Source organism: Heterocephalus glaber, unplaced genomic scaffold (assembly GCF_053883595.1).
Source record: "Heterocephalus glaber isolate CG9 unplaced genomic scaffold, H.glaber_assembly_v1.0 deba00001613, whole genome shotgun sequence".
In the NCBI taxonomy this organism is placed as follows: domain Eukaryota; kingdom Metazoa; phylum Chordata; class Mammalia; order Rodentia; family Bathyergidae; genus Heterocephalus; species Heterocephalus glaber.
In genome coordinates this window covers 22,247,349-22,260,206 of record NW_028258384.1, presented here as the reverse complement: position 1 = coordinate 22,260,206, position 12,858 = coordinate 22,247,349, and positions in this window count along the sequence as shown.

The window sequence follows — 12,858 nt, the reverse complement described above, 5'->3', positions numbered from 1 at the left end:
CATACTGTACTAGCTACCCATTCCCCATCACCATCACCAGCAATTTTTTGTTATCACTCCGCCTTAATTTCACTTTAAGAACTATAATTACATGCATATAAGTGTGGGATGGATAATTTAATCACAGTAAAATTGTTACATATTTACCATAGAGGGCATTTTCTGGTTAAGGTAATAGCTAATAAGATTTGGCAATGCTGAACTGCAACTTAATGATTGAAAACAGATCCCATTATTACCAGCTGATTCCTGAATGGTTTCCAGGAACAAGCTAGCTACTCAGTGAGGAGGCCAATGGACAGAAATCATCAGTGTCATGCTTCTCTTGTCCCCTGGTTGATGGAACTAGCCTAAGGTTTAAAGTTTATGTAAGTATGTTTTGAATGCTATTACCCTGGCCAGGTCTTTCCTCCAGGAAGAGTTTGCCATCAACCTCTGCCCCCCACACTCCTACACAGAGTTAAGATAGTGTTAGCTTTGGAAGGAAAGTTGAGAGCAAAGTGGTCTGCCCTGGGAAGGAAAAGAAGGTTTTCATTCTGTCCATTCTCTGAAGTATTTATTAATCACTTACTATCTGCTGGTTATTATGTTATATACTGAGGATGTAGTTACAAACAAAAATAGATGTGCTTTGGGTCTTCATGGAACTTACTGTCTAGAGAGGAGATAGGCTTTAATAAAATACACTGATAGCAGCTGCAGACTGATACAAGTATTCTGAGGAGTATTCTTTGGAAACATATAGCAAAAGATGCTTACTTAGAGTAGGAGCCCAGGAAATTATCTCTGTGGAAAAAACATTTGAGGCAAGAACCAAAAGATGAATAGAGGTCGACTAATAGAGGTTGCGTGTGTGGGCAATATTGGAGGTGAGGAAAGAATGTTGAGAAGAATATTCTAAATTGATCTAAGAGCACATACATAGGCTCTATAGCAGGAAGAATTTGTCTTCTACTCTTCAAACTGAAAGAAAGGAGGAGAGTGAAACAAAGTGAATCTGGCAAGGTAGACCTGGATGGATTCTGCAGAATCTGTAAACACTGATAAAGTATTTGATTATCCAAAGATCAGCAGAACATCATTGAAAGATTTTATTCACTTAGATGATACAGAAGTATTTTATTTTATTTTATTCTATTTTACTTCTTTATTTTATTTTATTGTTGTACTGGGTATTGAACCGGGGCCTTTGAACTGAGCCACACTCTTTTTAAAATTATTTTTTACTTATTTTTTAAGACAGAGTCTCACTAAATTGCCCAAGCTGGACTTGAGTTTGTGATCCTCCTGCTTCAGATTCCCAGAGTTCTGGGATTACAGGCATGACCACCATGCCCAGTCAAAATTTTATTTTATTTATTATTTTTTTGGAGATTGCATATGTATCTATATAGAGAATGAATGGCTAGGCAACAAGAGCGGAAGTTGGAGAGACCAGATAAGAGGCTAGGGCAACAGTCTAACTGAAAGAAAATTGTAGATGAGGTCTTGAGTGAACTAATCAAGAAACTTTAAGCAAATAAATAAATCAGCAAGGAATTATTTGGCACCTATCAAAAAAATATGCATGGTTAGTGATACTCATTATCTTGAAGGGAGATTCATCTTCAGCCTCTCACCTCCCTTTTTGGTAGCCTGGCTTCTGTCCAATTATTAAGAATTCCAAGTTAATGGAGCTGAGTTGATAAGGTGTTACTTTATTAAAAGGACTAGCATTTCAGGAAATCAGGAGAAAAGAATTGACACAAGTGATGCTAATTAGTATTTTCTTATAAAACAGTATTTCTCAATCTGTGATCCAAAAAAGTTAATGGTTCAGAGAGATGCTGGCAATTGGAGTGGTGGAGAAAGGAGGTCTTATAAAATATCAAATTCTTAGGCCATACCCTAAACCTAGTGAAACAGAACTTCTAGTAGAGCTCAGAAAAAGTCATGCTGAACAATATTCCTAGGTGATTCTGATGAACAATAAAGTTTGAGAACCTTTATTTGTGGAAGGTAATTTGGAGATTGATTGTGAACAAGGAAAATAACTGTGACAAAGAATGAGAAGGACATTCCAGGTTGGGGGTGGTCCTCAGAAAATGTCAAAAAGTATGAATTAGCCAGTTGAGTGTAAGGAAAGAATAGGAAGTAGATGGGTTTGCTAGGTTGTAGGAGCCTCAAAGGGAGCGATGAGAAATCAACTTGAGTAGAAGGGAAAAGAGAAGGAATAACATGCCTTAGAGAGCAGTCCTGCCAAGCCCGAGACATACTGTTATTACGGTCATGAGATAAGAGGTGTATGAAATACAGATTTGGAGTTTCTATCTTCTCGTGAAGTAAACAGTACATAACATAACTCATTAATCACTACTACTATGGTCTGAATGCTTGTGTTCCCCTCCCCAAAGTTCATATGTTGAAATCCTAATCTCCAAAGTGATTGCAGTAGACAGTGAGGCTTTCGGGAATTGATTAGGTCATGGGGCAGAGCCTATCCACCTGCAGATTTGCTCTTATAAAAGAAACCTCAGAGACCTAGTTCACCTCTTTCACCATGTGAGGAAACAGCAAGAGGACATAATTTATGAATCAGAAAGTGGGCCCTCAGAAGACACCAAATCTGCCAGCATCTTGATCTTGGACTTCCTAAACTCTAGAACTGTAAGAAATAAATTCTGTTATTTATAACCCACCCACTTCATAGTATTTTGTTATAACAACCCAAATGGACTAAAATAGTTATAGAGCAATAATAGTCAAACTTCTTGAGTTTGTACTACATGCCAGGCACTTTGCAAAGTATTTGAAATACATCACATTGTCTAATCCTTACAACATCACTGTGAGGTATGTACTAAAATTATCCCTTTTTTATTGATGAAGAAACTGATGCACAGAGAAGATAACTTGCTCAAGGACACATAGTTCATAAGTGGCTAAGTCAGAAATTTAACCCATCTGTCTCTATAGATCACACCTTTTGTTACAGAGCTAGGTCATTAATATCAATTCTAACGCATGTCCATAATGGTTGACAGTCCTTTAAAGAAGAGTACATGCATTCACTTGGACATGATGATCACTATGCATGATGGAGGCTAAGTGCTGGGAATCCAAAGACAATTTCAGCTTTAAGAAGGCTTGGCTAAGTCCTGGATAAACACACAGTCTCAGGCAGTGCTCTTCACACCTTACTGTGTAGATTGATGATGGTTCACGATGAAGTATAATAGCTGTTGAAAGTAATCATTTGGGTACTTTAGAAATTTAATAGAGTACTTTTTGATGCTAATAAACTTGGGCTTTTATTTTATATAACTTTTTCATTATATTTTCTGGTAATTTGTTTGTTTTATATTTTACAGAACTTTTGATAGTATGAAAACAGAAAATAAGCAAAATAAAACAGTTGGTTCTTAACTCCAGATAGTTTTCAATATATATACCTGCATGGCCTAGCAGGTATAACAGAAATGTAAACAGCCATCAATATGAAGGTAATTTAAAGTTCAGGTGTAAATGCTAGGCTCACCACATGAAGCTGAACTGCACCTATATTTTGATACGATAGCTTCTAAATTACAGTACTGAATCACCCCCCTCGAGGAGTATTGTAACAAGAGATTAGAGGGTAAAACTAGTCCTTTTTTGTAGTCTTAGATTTTTAGAGGTCATGCATTCAGTTGTGAACAAGTATTGTCAGTTTAATCATACAAGATAAAAGAAAGAAGGGTACAATTAATCAAGGAGAGGCACTATAGAACCCAAGAAATAAATACTCAATGGGATAATAGAGATAATGAGTGGAATAGAAAAGGGAAGTCTTGTCATCTTCATTGACACTATATTTCTAATTTGCATTTTTGTTGAAAACAGGACAAGACACAGGGAAAATAATGCAGTAGCATTTAAAATGTCTTCTTTTCACATTGTTTATTCATTTATTTGTTCAACAAATTACATACTGGGCATTCTGTGTGGCACTTGCAAATATGAAGATTAACTGAGTTACATTCCTGTCTTCAAGGAGGTCATAGTACAGTGTGATAGATATGGAAACATTTAAAAGTACAATGAAGCTTGATAGGTAATAACAGCAGTGTTTCTCGAGGGGCTGTATGTTTCAGAATCAGGATGGGAGAGAGAAATAGTTATCTTATGTTGCAGAAAAAAATAGGTATATTGGTTTCTTAAAACAAAAAATAAAGATTAGTAAGAATTTGGCTGCTACTAAGGATAAAATGAAGGCTATCCAAATGAAGGATAAAAATTGGACTCCCAATTGGATAAGAACATGTATACTGATGTCTTTGCAATGGGGCAAAAGGTGGGGTGATAGAGATGTGGAAGTGTATGTAAGATGTTTGTTAAAAAGGGGTATAGGTTTAAAAAGTCAGAATCACTTTTGAATTTAGGTATAAAGGACCTATGAGAATTGTACAGGCCAAAATACTACCTAGAGTCAGAAGAAAGGAGACAGATATAGAAATTACATTGAGGGTACAAATCTTCAATAAGGAGTCAAAGTATAAGAAATGAAGAACAAATGATGCAGGGGGAAAAGGACTCACTGCTTTTGAAGCACTTAGCTACCCTACAGGCTCAGAAGTTTGAGAACAGGGAAAACCAGGCATGGTGATACATGCCTGTAATCCCAACACTTAGGAGGCTGAGGCAGGAAGATTGCCATAAATTCAAGGCCAACCTGGGCCACATAGAAAGTTTAAGGCCAGCCTGGACTACATAATGAGACCCTGTCTCAAAATACTAAGAAGAAATTTTAAAATGAAGAACAGCAAATACCATCTATAGCAATAGCAGTGTGGAAAGCTGCTGCCCTTCAGGCATTTAGAATGTAGTACAAAGAAGCAGACAACTGGAGACTGAAGTCCTGGCTTTCAAAAGCTTCACTTTCACAAACAAGGCATGATAATCTCTGTAGATATCCCAGACTTGTTATGAAGCTCAAAGAGCTCAAAGCTAGATGCAAAAGCATTTTTTGAACATTCAAAGGATATGCACTTGTGTGTCTACTCCCTGTTCCCCAGTAGCCCCATGGTAATCAAAAGCCCTCAAGGATAAATGAGATAATCAATGTAGAATGTGCTAAGTCCCTCAGAAGAAAGTTGGCATATGGAAATACTGATAATAATGATCCACATCTTCTTCCTGATAATGCCTCTCTTTAAAGTTTTGCCACCAAGAGAGCTCAACACATAATGCCTATACTGTTGAAAGTAGTCTGCATTACCATGTTTTTAGTTCCCATATACTTTGTTTCAAATTCAAAAGCAATGATTCTTTTTTTAAAAATAATATTCAGTGCTTCTTACCAAAATTTGGAGACACATAAATGTCACATGCATATGATGATCATTGGACTGTTTAATCATGTCAATTTGACTTGATTAAGAGAATCCTGGAGAAGTGATTGGGTTTTGAGGGCAATAACCTTATCTATGGGTCACCTCTTGATGACTTCATAGCTAAATAGGCTGTGAAGGGGAGGGGCTGGTTGGAGAAAGAGAGTCATAGAGGTGTGACCTTGGAGATTATGTCTGGTCCTTGGCCCTTTCTTCTCTGGCTTTTTACTAATTCTGTTTTTCTTGCTGCCATGCATTGAACAGCTCTCCACCACCAAACGCTTCTGCCATACCTTTGTGGAGCTAGCCAATCATGTACTAAACACTCTGAAACCATAAGCCAAATTAAACCTTTCCTTTTTAATTGTAAGAGTCAGATATTTTGTTTCAGCAATGCAAAGCTGACCAATACAATTATCTTCTCCTGGTTGTTTGGAAGCATACCAGGTATCAGATCATGAAGAGCAATTGGTTACACCTGGTAGGAGCACTTCAGGAAACTTTGAGATTGAAATTATGGATAGAGCAGAGCTCACAGAGGGCTAAAGATGAGAAGTATAGTTTTTCTAAAAGTAAAATAACAGGATGAAAGCTGTCACCCAAATAACTTAGAGAGCTCTCAGTCCCTTTCAATGAAATTCCATGCTTCTGACTTTAAAGTGTTGCACCTGTGACTAGGGTTCTTCCTCTTGATCAGTGGCTCAGATATGAGTCACCCAAACACTAAAACCATGCCTGAACCAGGCAGTCTCAATAAGGAGAAAAGGAAGCAACACCAAGGCAGGAAGGAGTGGGCAGGGTTGCCAGGAACAAGAAGAAATAGTTACATCACCTTAAGTAGCATGGTCTTTGCTTCTCTAGGTGTTCCTTGAAGAAATATAGGAACAAAACCTTGGAAATGGCAGCCAGCAGGACTGCTTTAAACCATAATGAGGAAGTAATCCAAGCTGATCTCTGTAAATTTCAACTGTTCTCTCCCTATCCTGGACCCATTCCTGGCCTTCCTAGGTTTAATACCTGCTAATGGCTCTGCTTCTGAAATGGGCTGTTTTAAAGCAGAAACAAGTAGGTATTGAAGGTGCAGTGAGGAACCTCTTCTAAATCTCTCCATCTATCACATGAATAATGTGGTGACAGGCTGGCACTACAGGGCAGAATTTCCATTGTGACTCAGAGGTACAATATACAACATGGGGATATATTTTTTCTTTACCTAAAACTGAGAGAATTCAGAGTTAAACAGTATGATTCAATATATCAAGATTAAAACAATTATTGTAAATTAACTTAATCATTCCTCTACATGCCTTCAGAGGCAGGGCTTTTTATCCTATTGTCACCATCCAATTAAATGGAGGTTTATAAATACAGATAAACTTAATTTTAAAGGATTATCTATTCTCAAAGGTGCTAATGCCTTGAATTTAAAATGGTCTCATTATACAATATTAAATGTCTGTGTTTTGGCAATATGAGACACCAGGAGAGCATGAATGAAGCAGAGGGAGAAAATCATGGCTAACATGTAGCTGTCTTCGTTGCACATACATTTTTTTTTTGTTTGAAATACAGCAAGATCTACTCCTAGCATGGCCTCTGCCAAAGAACAGGGAGCAACTGATGATTCCTTTCCTTTCAAGTCATAGATTTTAGATTTCTATGTCCAGAATACTCAGCAAGGAATCACTGAGGGGATACTTCTGAAGATGGAGAGCAATGCTTCTAAAGCTTTAATATGCACACAAATCACCTGAGCATCTTTTAAAATGCAGATTTTGAGGCAGTAATCTGTGGTGATGCCTGAGATGCTTCATCTTAAGTTCCACGGTGATGCTGATGCTGCTGGTTCATGAGTAGCGAAGAATGCTCTGGATCAAATGTGCGCAACCTGTAGTCTGAAGGTTGCTTACCTTTTTAGATGTTATAATCACATATGTAAAAATAGGAATTTTTGTTACTTATAAACATTACTATATTATATATTTTATGGGTGGTCCAAGACAATTACTATTCACTGATGTGACTTACTATGAATCAGACAAGTCAAAAGGTTGGAAACACCTGCTCTGGTGTCCAGAGGTTTCTTTGGTGAGTAGCAACCAAAGCATGAAGAGGCTCAGTGGAAAAGCAGCACAGTTTTTTTCTTCACCAAGTGAAGAGCTATAGGGAACAAGGGAAGGGGACGTTACCAGAACCTCTGCAGTAAGTCCTAGTCTCCTGCGAGCCACAGCAGCACACGGTGAATTACAGGAAAGGTAGACAAATGAGAAGAAGCTGAGCTTTGGGTCTGATCAGTGCTGCTCTGGGAAGCAAAGACAAAAGCCCCCTAGCTTGCAGCCCTTTTAATCAGTACATGGGGAAACAGAAGTAACAAGTGAAATGCAGAGTTCAGTACTTTACACTGGGATAAACAAGGTGTAAAAAGACTGGGGAGCAGTGGAAATCTAAGAACAATGAGGAACTATGCAGATGAAGATTTGTCTCCCGCAGGTGTGATCTTGTCCTGGAGCATTACAGCATCTGGGGATCACTGAGGTCTCAGTTGTGACCAGAGGCCAAAATGCAATTAGGTCTGGAATGTCGTAGCTGGTCTTTAGGTAGGAGAACTAGGCCTACTCAAATGATTTTTCCCTAGAATTATGTAGCATTGCTCCCAACAAAGAGCAAAGGAAACAACAACAAAACAGTGATTTCCCCACCTCAAAAGGGGAATATGTGAGACTCAGCAGGCAAAGTATTCTCTTCAAAGAAATCTCTCTTTTCAGTCTTCACCTTTCACTCTTTATTTTTATGTTCTTCCTCTGACTTAATTCAAAGGTCTTGGCACAAAGCCCCTATTGTCAATCCTACATGGAGATAGAAGCTTTTTAGTTTTCTCCAGATATCTATGTAACTGTGGACAAAAATGAATATAGTCACAGTAAAGCAGTAAAGGTACTTTTCTAAGTTCTTCTAACTTTTATAATGACTGAGCCCATACCATATATAGAAATTCCTATGCTATGTAATATATAACTATGTATGCATGTATTCATATCTTCAAGTCGCTTACTGAAAGGAGAAGAGGGCAACGGTACAGTGCCTCAGTCACTTTCTTCATCATTGGGGCACACAATATTGGATGGCACTGACTTAAAAAAGGAAAAGTTTATTTTGACTCAGGTTTTCATTCCAGAGTCATCCAGCTCCAAGGCAGAAACAGCATGGAAGAACAACATTGCAGAAGAAAGCTGCTCACATCACAGCAGCCAGGAAGCAGAGAAAGAAGAGAGAAATTAAGAACAAGAATATACCCTTCCAGGTCACACCTCCAGTGATCTGCCTCTTCTGACCAGGCCCAGTCTCTTAACAGCACACTCAGCCACAAACTCATCAATGGACCAACCTGCCCACGATCCAATCACCTTCCAAAAGCCCCACCAGAACACATGAGGCTATGGGGGGACATTCTAGATCTAAGCCATATCATGCAGTGAGAAAGACTTTTTTATTATTAAGGAATAGTAGAATCATACATGACACTACAAGTCTAGAGTTCGGACATATCACTGTTGCTAATAAAGAAAATAAATACTATTCACTGACAAAATGATAAAGCTGACAAATAACAGGTGTCACCCCACCTTCTTTTGAATAGAGAAATTATGCATAGGAAACTACTCCCTTTCTCCATTTTTCTTTCATTACAATGGAGAGGATGCAAAGATGAGGTTCCTGATATCCATGGTCCAGAGGGGGTTCATATATAAGAGATTTCAAGTGATACACATCAGAAAGCCAGCTACTGTGTCAACAAGGGGAGAAAATGTGCCAAGTAGTTAGACCATATGTTTTGGAAACTTATTGCCCATGTTCAAGTACCACCTTTACTACTTACTAATAGACACTTTGATCCTGTTATCTTGCCTCCCTGAGCTTCAGTTGATTCATCTGCAAATTATGAATAATAGAAGCTATCTCAGGATGGTTGTGAGGATTAAATGAAATGAAAGATGTAAAGCTTTCAAATAGCATCTACCACCCAATGCTCGCTAAGTGGTAGCTATTGTAACACTTCCCGTCTTTGAGCTGGTACTGTTTAAGTACAATTGTGCTTTACTGAAGTGTTAGCCAGCCATGGGAGTGCCATACTGGCTTTTGATGTGAACTGCAAAGCAGCTTCTATTGTTTGAGCATGTGAAAAGTCAGTGATTTTGGATTTAAATAAATGGAATTCTAGACAAAAATGTTGAAATGGGAAGAAAAACTCTTGCACAAAAACTATGCTTATTTTGTGTTTTGACCTTTGCACTGTCTCTTCCTACAACTTCTCTGCCTTGAGAATCACTTGAAAGATGAAGGAATGATTTTAAAATAAAACTGGATTAAAGAAACGAACTGTCTTCTGTCTCTGCCAAAAGGAAGTGTAGAATTTCGGCAATTGTAATCCAGCCTGGGGCAGGCCAGGCCCAAGGGAAAGGAGGAAGGCCTGGAAAAAGATATTTACAAGCCCATAACTATGCAGTGAACATTACTAAGTTGTACACACTATCTTGTAGGCACTGTCCCAGGATAAATAAAGGCATTAGTCATCACCTGTGTTTCAGGGAGTTATAGTCTACTTGGGAAGACATTAGAATAAAACACACACACACACACACACACACACACACACACACACACGATAAACATACATATAAACCAAACTGTGGCAAAGCTCCAGTGAGGAGACCTTTTGGTGAAAACAAAGGGTTTATTTCTAAGGAGTAAATAATAGTCTGGAGAAAAATGTTGGGCTTGACTGTGAAGGTCCTTGAATGTAAAATGCATGCTTCAGGTAATTACAAGTTAATAGTATTTTCATGTGGGTGGGGTGGCATATGCAAAAGAGCACTTTAGGAAGATTAATCTGGTAGCACTTTGAGCAATTTAATTTAACAAACATTTACTGAGCATTATGTATAACACCACAGTCCAAGATGCAGAGTTATCCAAGGATATAGAAAAGAAAACAAAATCTATACCTACTAAGAATTAAAAGGTTTTTAGGGAGACAAACAGAAATATAATGATTTTTATTACATAGCAGAAAGTTCAGTGAAATACTTTACGTATGTTCCATGTGAAATGATGTCTAAACTAGACTATTGTTTAGTACACTGCTATTAAAAAAGATAGGGAGAAATATGTATTTACCTACATATTTGTATATGTATGCAAGATTTATCTGCAAAGATACATAAAGAATTAGTTGTTATAAGAAAAGGAATTGAGGGCCGGGGATTTAGCTCAGTGGTGCCGCCACCTGCCCAACAAGTGCAAGGACCCAAGTTTGATCCCTGGTACCAAAAAAAAAAGAAAAGAAAAGAAAAGGAATTGAGTGGCTAGGGTAGTGAGGTGGGAATCTTGTATGCATCCCCACAGGTACCCTCTCTGAGTTTGAAATGAATGTATTATCTACTCAAAACATTTAAATATATAATAAAATAATGGATATGGTAGTATGATAGGGGAAAGATGAATTTTGGTTGAGAGAATCTGGGAAGACTTGTTAGAGTACATGGGTTATAAAGCTGAGCCTTCAAATGGCAGCATTTCCCCAGGCAACAGATTTAATGGAGTCATGTCCAGGGGAGGACAAAATTTGCCTCAAGCCACAGGGTAGGAACTATATCTCTGCCATTCAGTACTGTACCTGCTAGACACATGTGTCTTGAGCGTGGGAAATGTGGCCAGTGAGTGTAAATTTGAGATTTGCTCTGAGTGTAAAACACTTAAGGAGTTTTGAAGGCATAGTATGCAAAAAGAATGTAAAATTAATCTTTCTATATCAATTACGTTAGAAGAATAGTATTTTGAATTAAATTGATTATGTTAACATTATTTTTCCTTACTTTTTAAAAATGTAACTGTTAGATCATTGAAAATCATATCAGTTGGTTATATCATATTTTTCCTGAATTGTGCTGATCTAGAATATGTAGGTTTTCTGACAATGGTGACTTAGGTCAGTAGGGTCACACTAGAGAGTATATGGCTAAAACAGGAAAAAAATGTTAAAAAAATAGTGGGCCAGACCAAATTGAGGAGGGCTTTGACAATTCATTCAAAGTTTAGACTTTAATTTTGTGTTCACTGGTAAGCCACTATGGGGCTGTAAGTGTGGGAATCACATGATCAGAAGGCTGTTTTGGAAAGGGGTAAAAGTATAGGTAGAAAGAATAGTTATAAATAATCAGGGGGGTGAGATGCTAGGTTCCAGGATTAGGTGGTGACTTTGATATCATAAAGAGATAAATGTAAACTGTAATATTAAAGGAGAATACATAGAACTGAATTGGAGTGTGGATGCCGGAAATAGCTTGAAATTTTCTTATCATGATGATTAGAAGCAAGTTAATGTTAGTAATAAACATAATGAAGTCTGGAGAGCGAACCGGATGGAGATTACCTGGGAGAGAAAGTAATTTTTATTTTTGACATTGTGAGCTTGACATAGCTGACTGAAACATGGAACTGAGGATATGAGAGACAAATTTTTCAGTTTTAGTACAGGTGATTATTTAGATAGATAATTATAATAATTATTAGTATTTGCATCTAATTATAATATACAAAATGCTCTCGTTCCATAGATTATTTCACATAATCCTTGTGATAGTTGTCATAGTTACTTTTCTTGTTGCTGAGACAAAATACCCAACACCCAAAGTTAAAGGAGGAAAGGTTTATTTGGGCTCACAATTCGTAGAGGTCTCAGTCCATAGACAGATGGTTGCAAGGCAGGGTGGCATGGCAGAGGGGTATCCCAGAAGAGAAACAGTCTATGGCAGAGTAGGCAAGAGGCAGCAAGCAGCAAGCAACCTCCTTCTGTCCCTTTATATTCCATCCAAACTATAAGCCTATTCATGGGAGCCACCTACACCCAGGGTGGGGCTTCCATTATCCACACCCAGAACTATGCTAATACCACTTAGTTATGACACACTCTTAATCCATATTCACACACCCATGATCCAGCCACCTCCCAAAAGTGCTATCTATCAGCTCATAAGGCTTTGGGAGACATCTAGATATAAGCCATTTGAATAGTCTAAGGCTCAGAGAGTTGCAGTAATTGCCAAAGGTCATATAGCAGTTAGTGGCCAAGGTAGTGTGCTAAAACTTGCTTTATTTCTATCCTATAATTGAAAAAAATGCCAAGGGAAAATTTAGACAAACCTTATACGCCAGATTATACATTTACAGTTCCCCCACACTGCTTCCTAAATTAAGAGCCAACTTCAACCCTGGAAAAAAATTTTAGGTTCTCTACAGTTGCTTTAAACATTTTTTTTAGGGATGAGAAAACCAAGGCCCTGAGATGTTCAGTAAAATGTTAAATCTATATTAGTAAGGGACATTAGTGGAATTTAGACAATAGTTGTGCTAGATTATATTTTGTTCCTAAGTATTAACTTTCTTTTCTTGTTTAGAATATGTTTCTTCTTCATTAACTTGACAAGCTGGAATGGACTTGGCCATATAACTT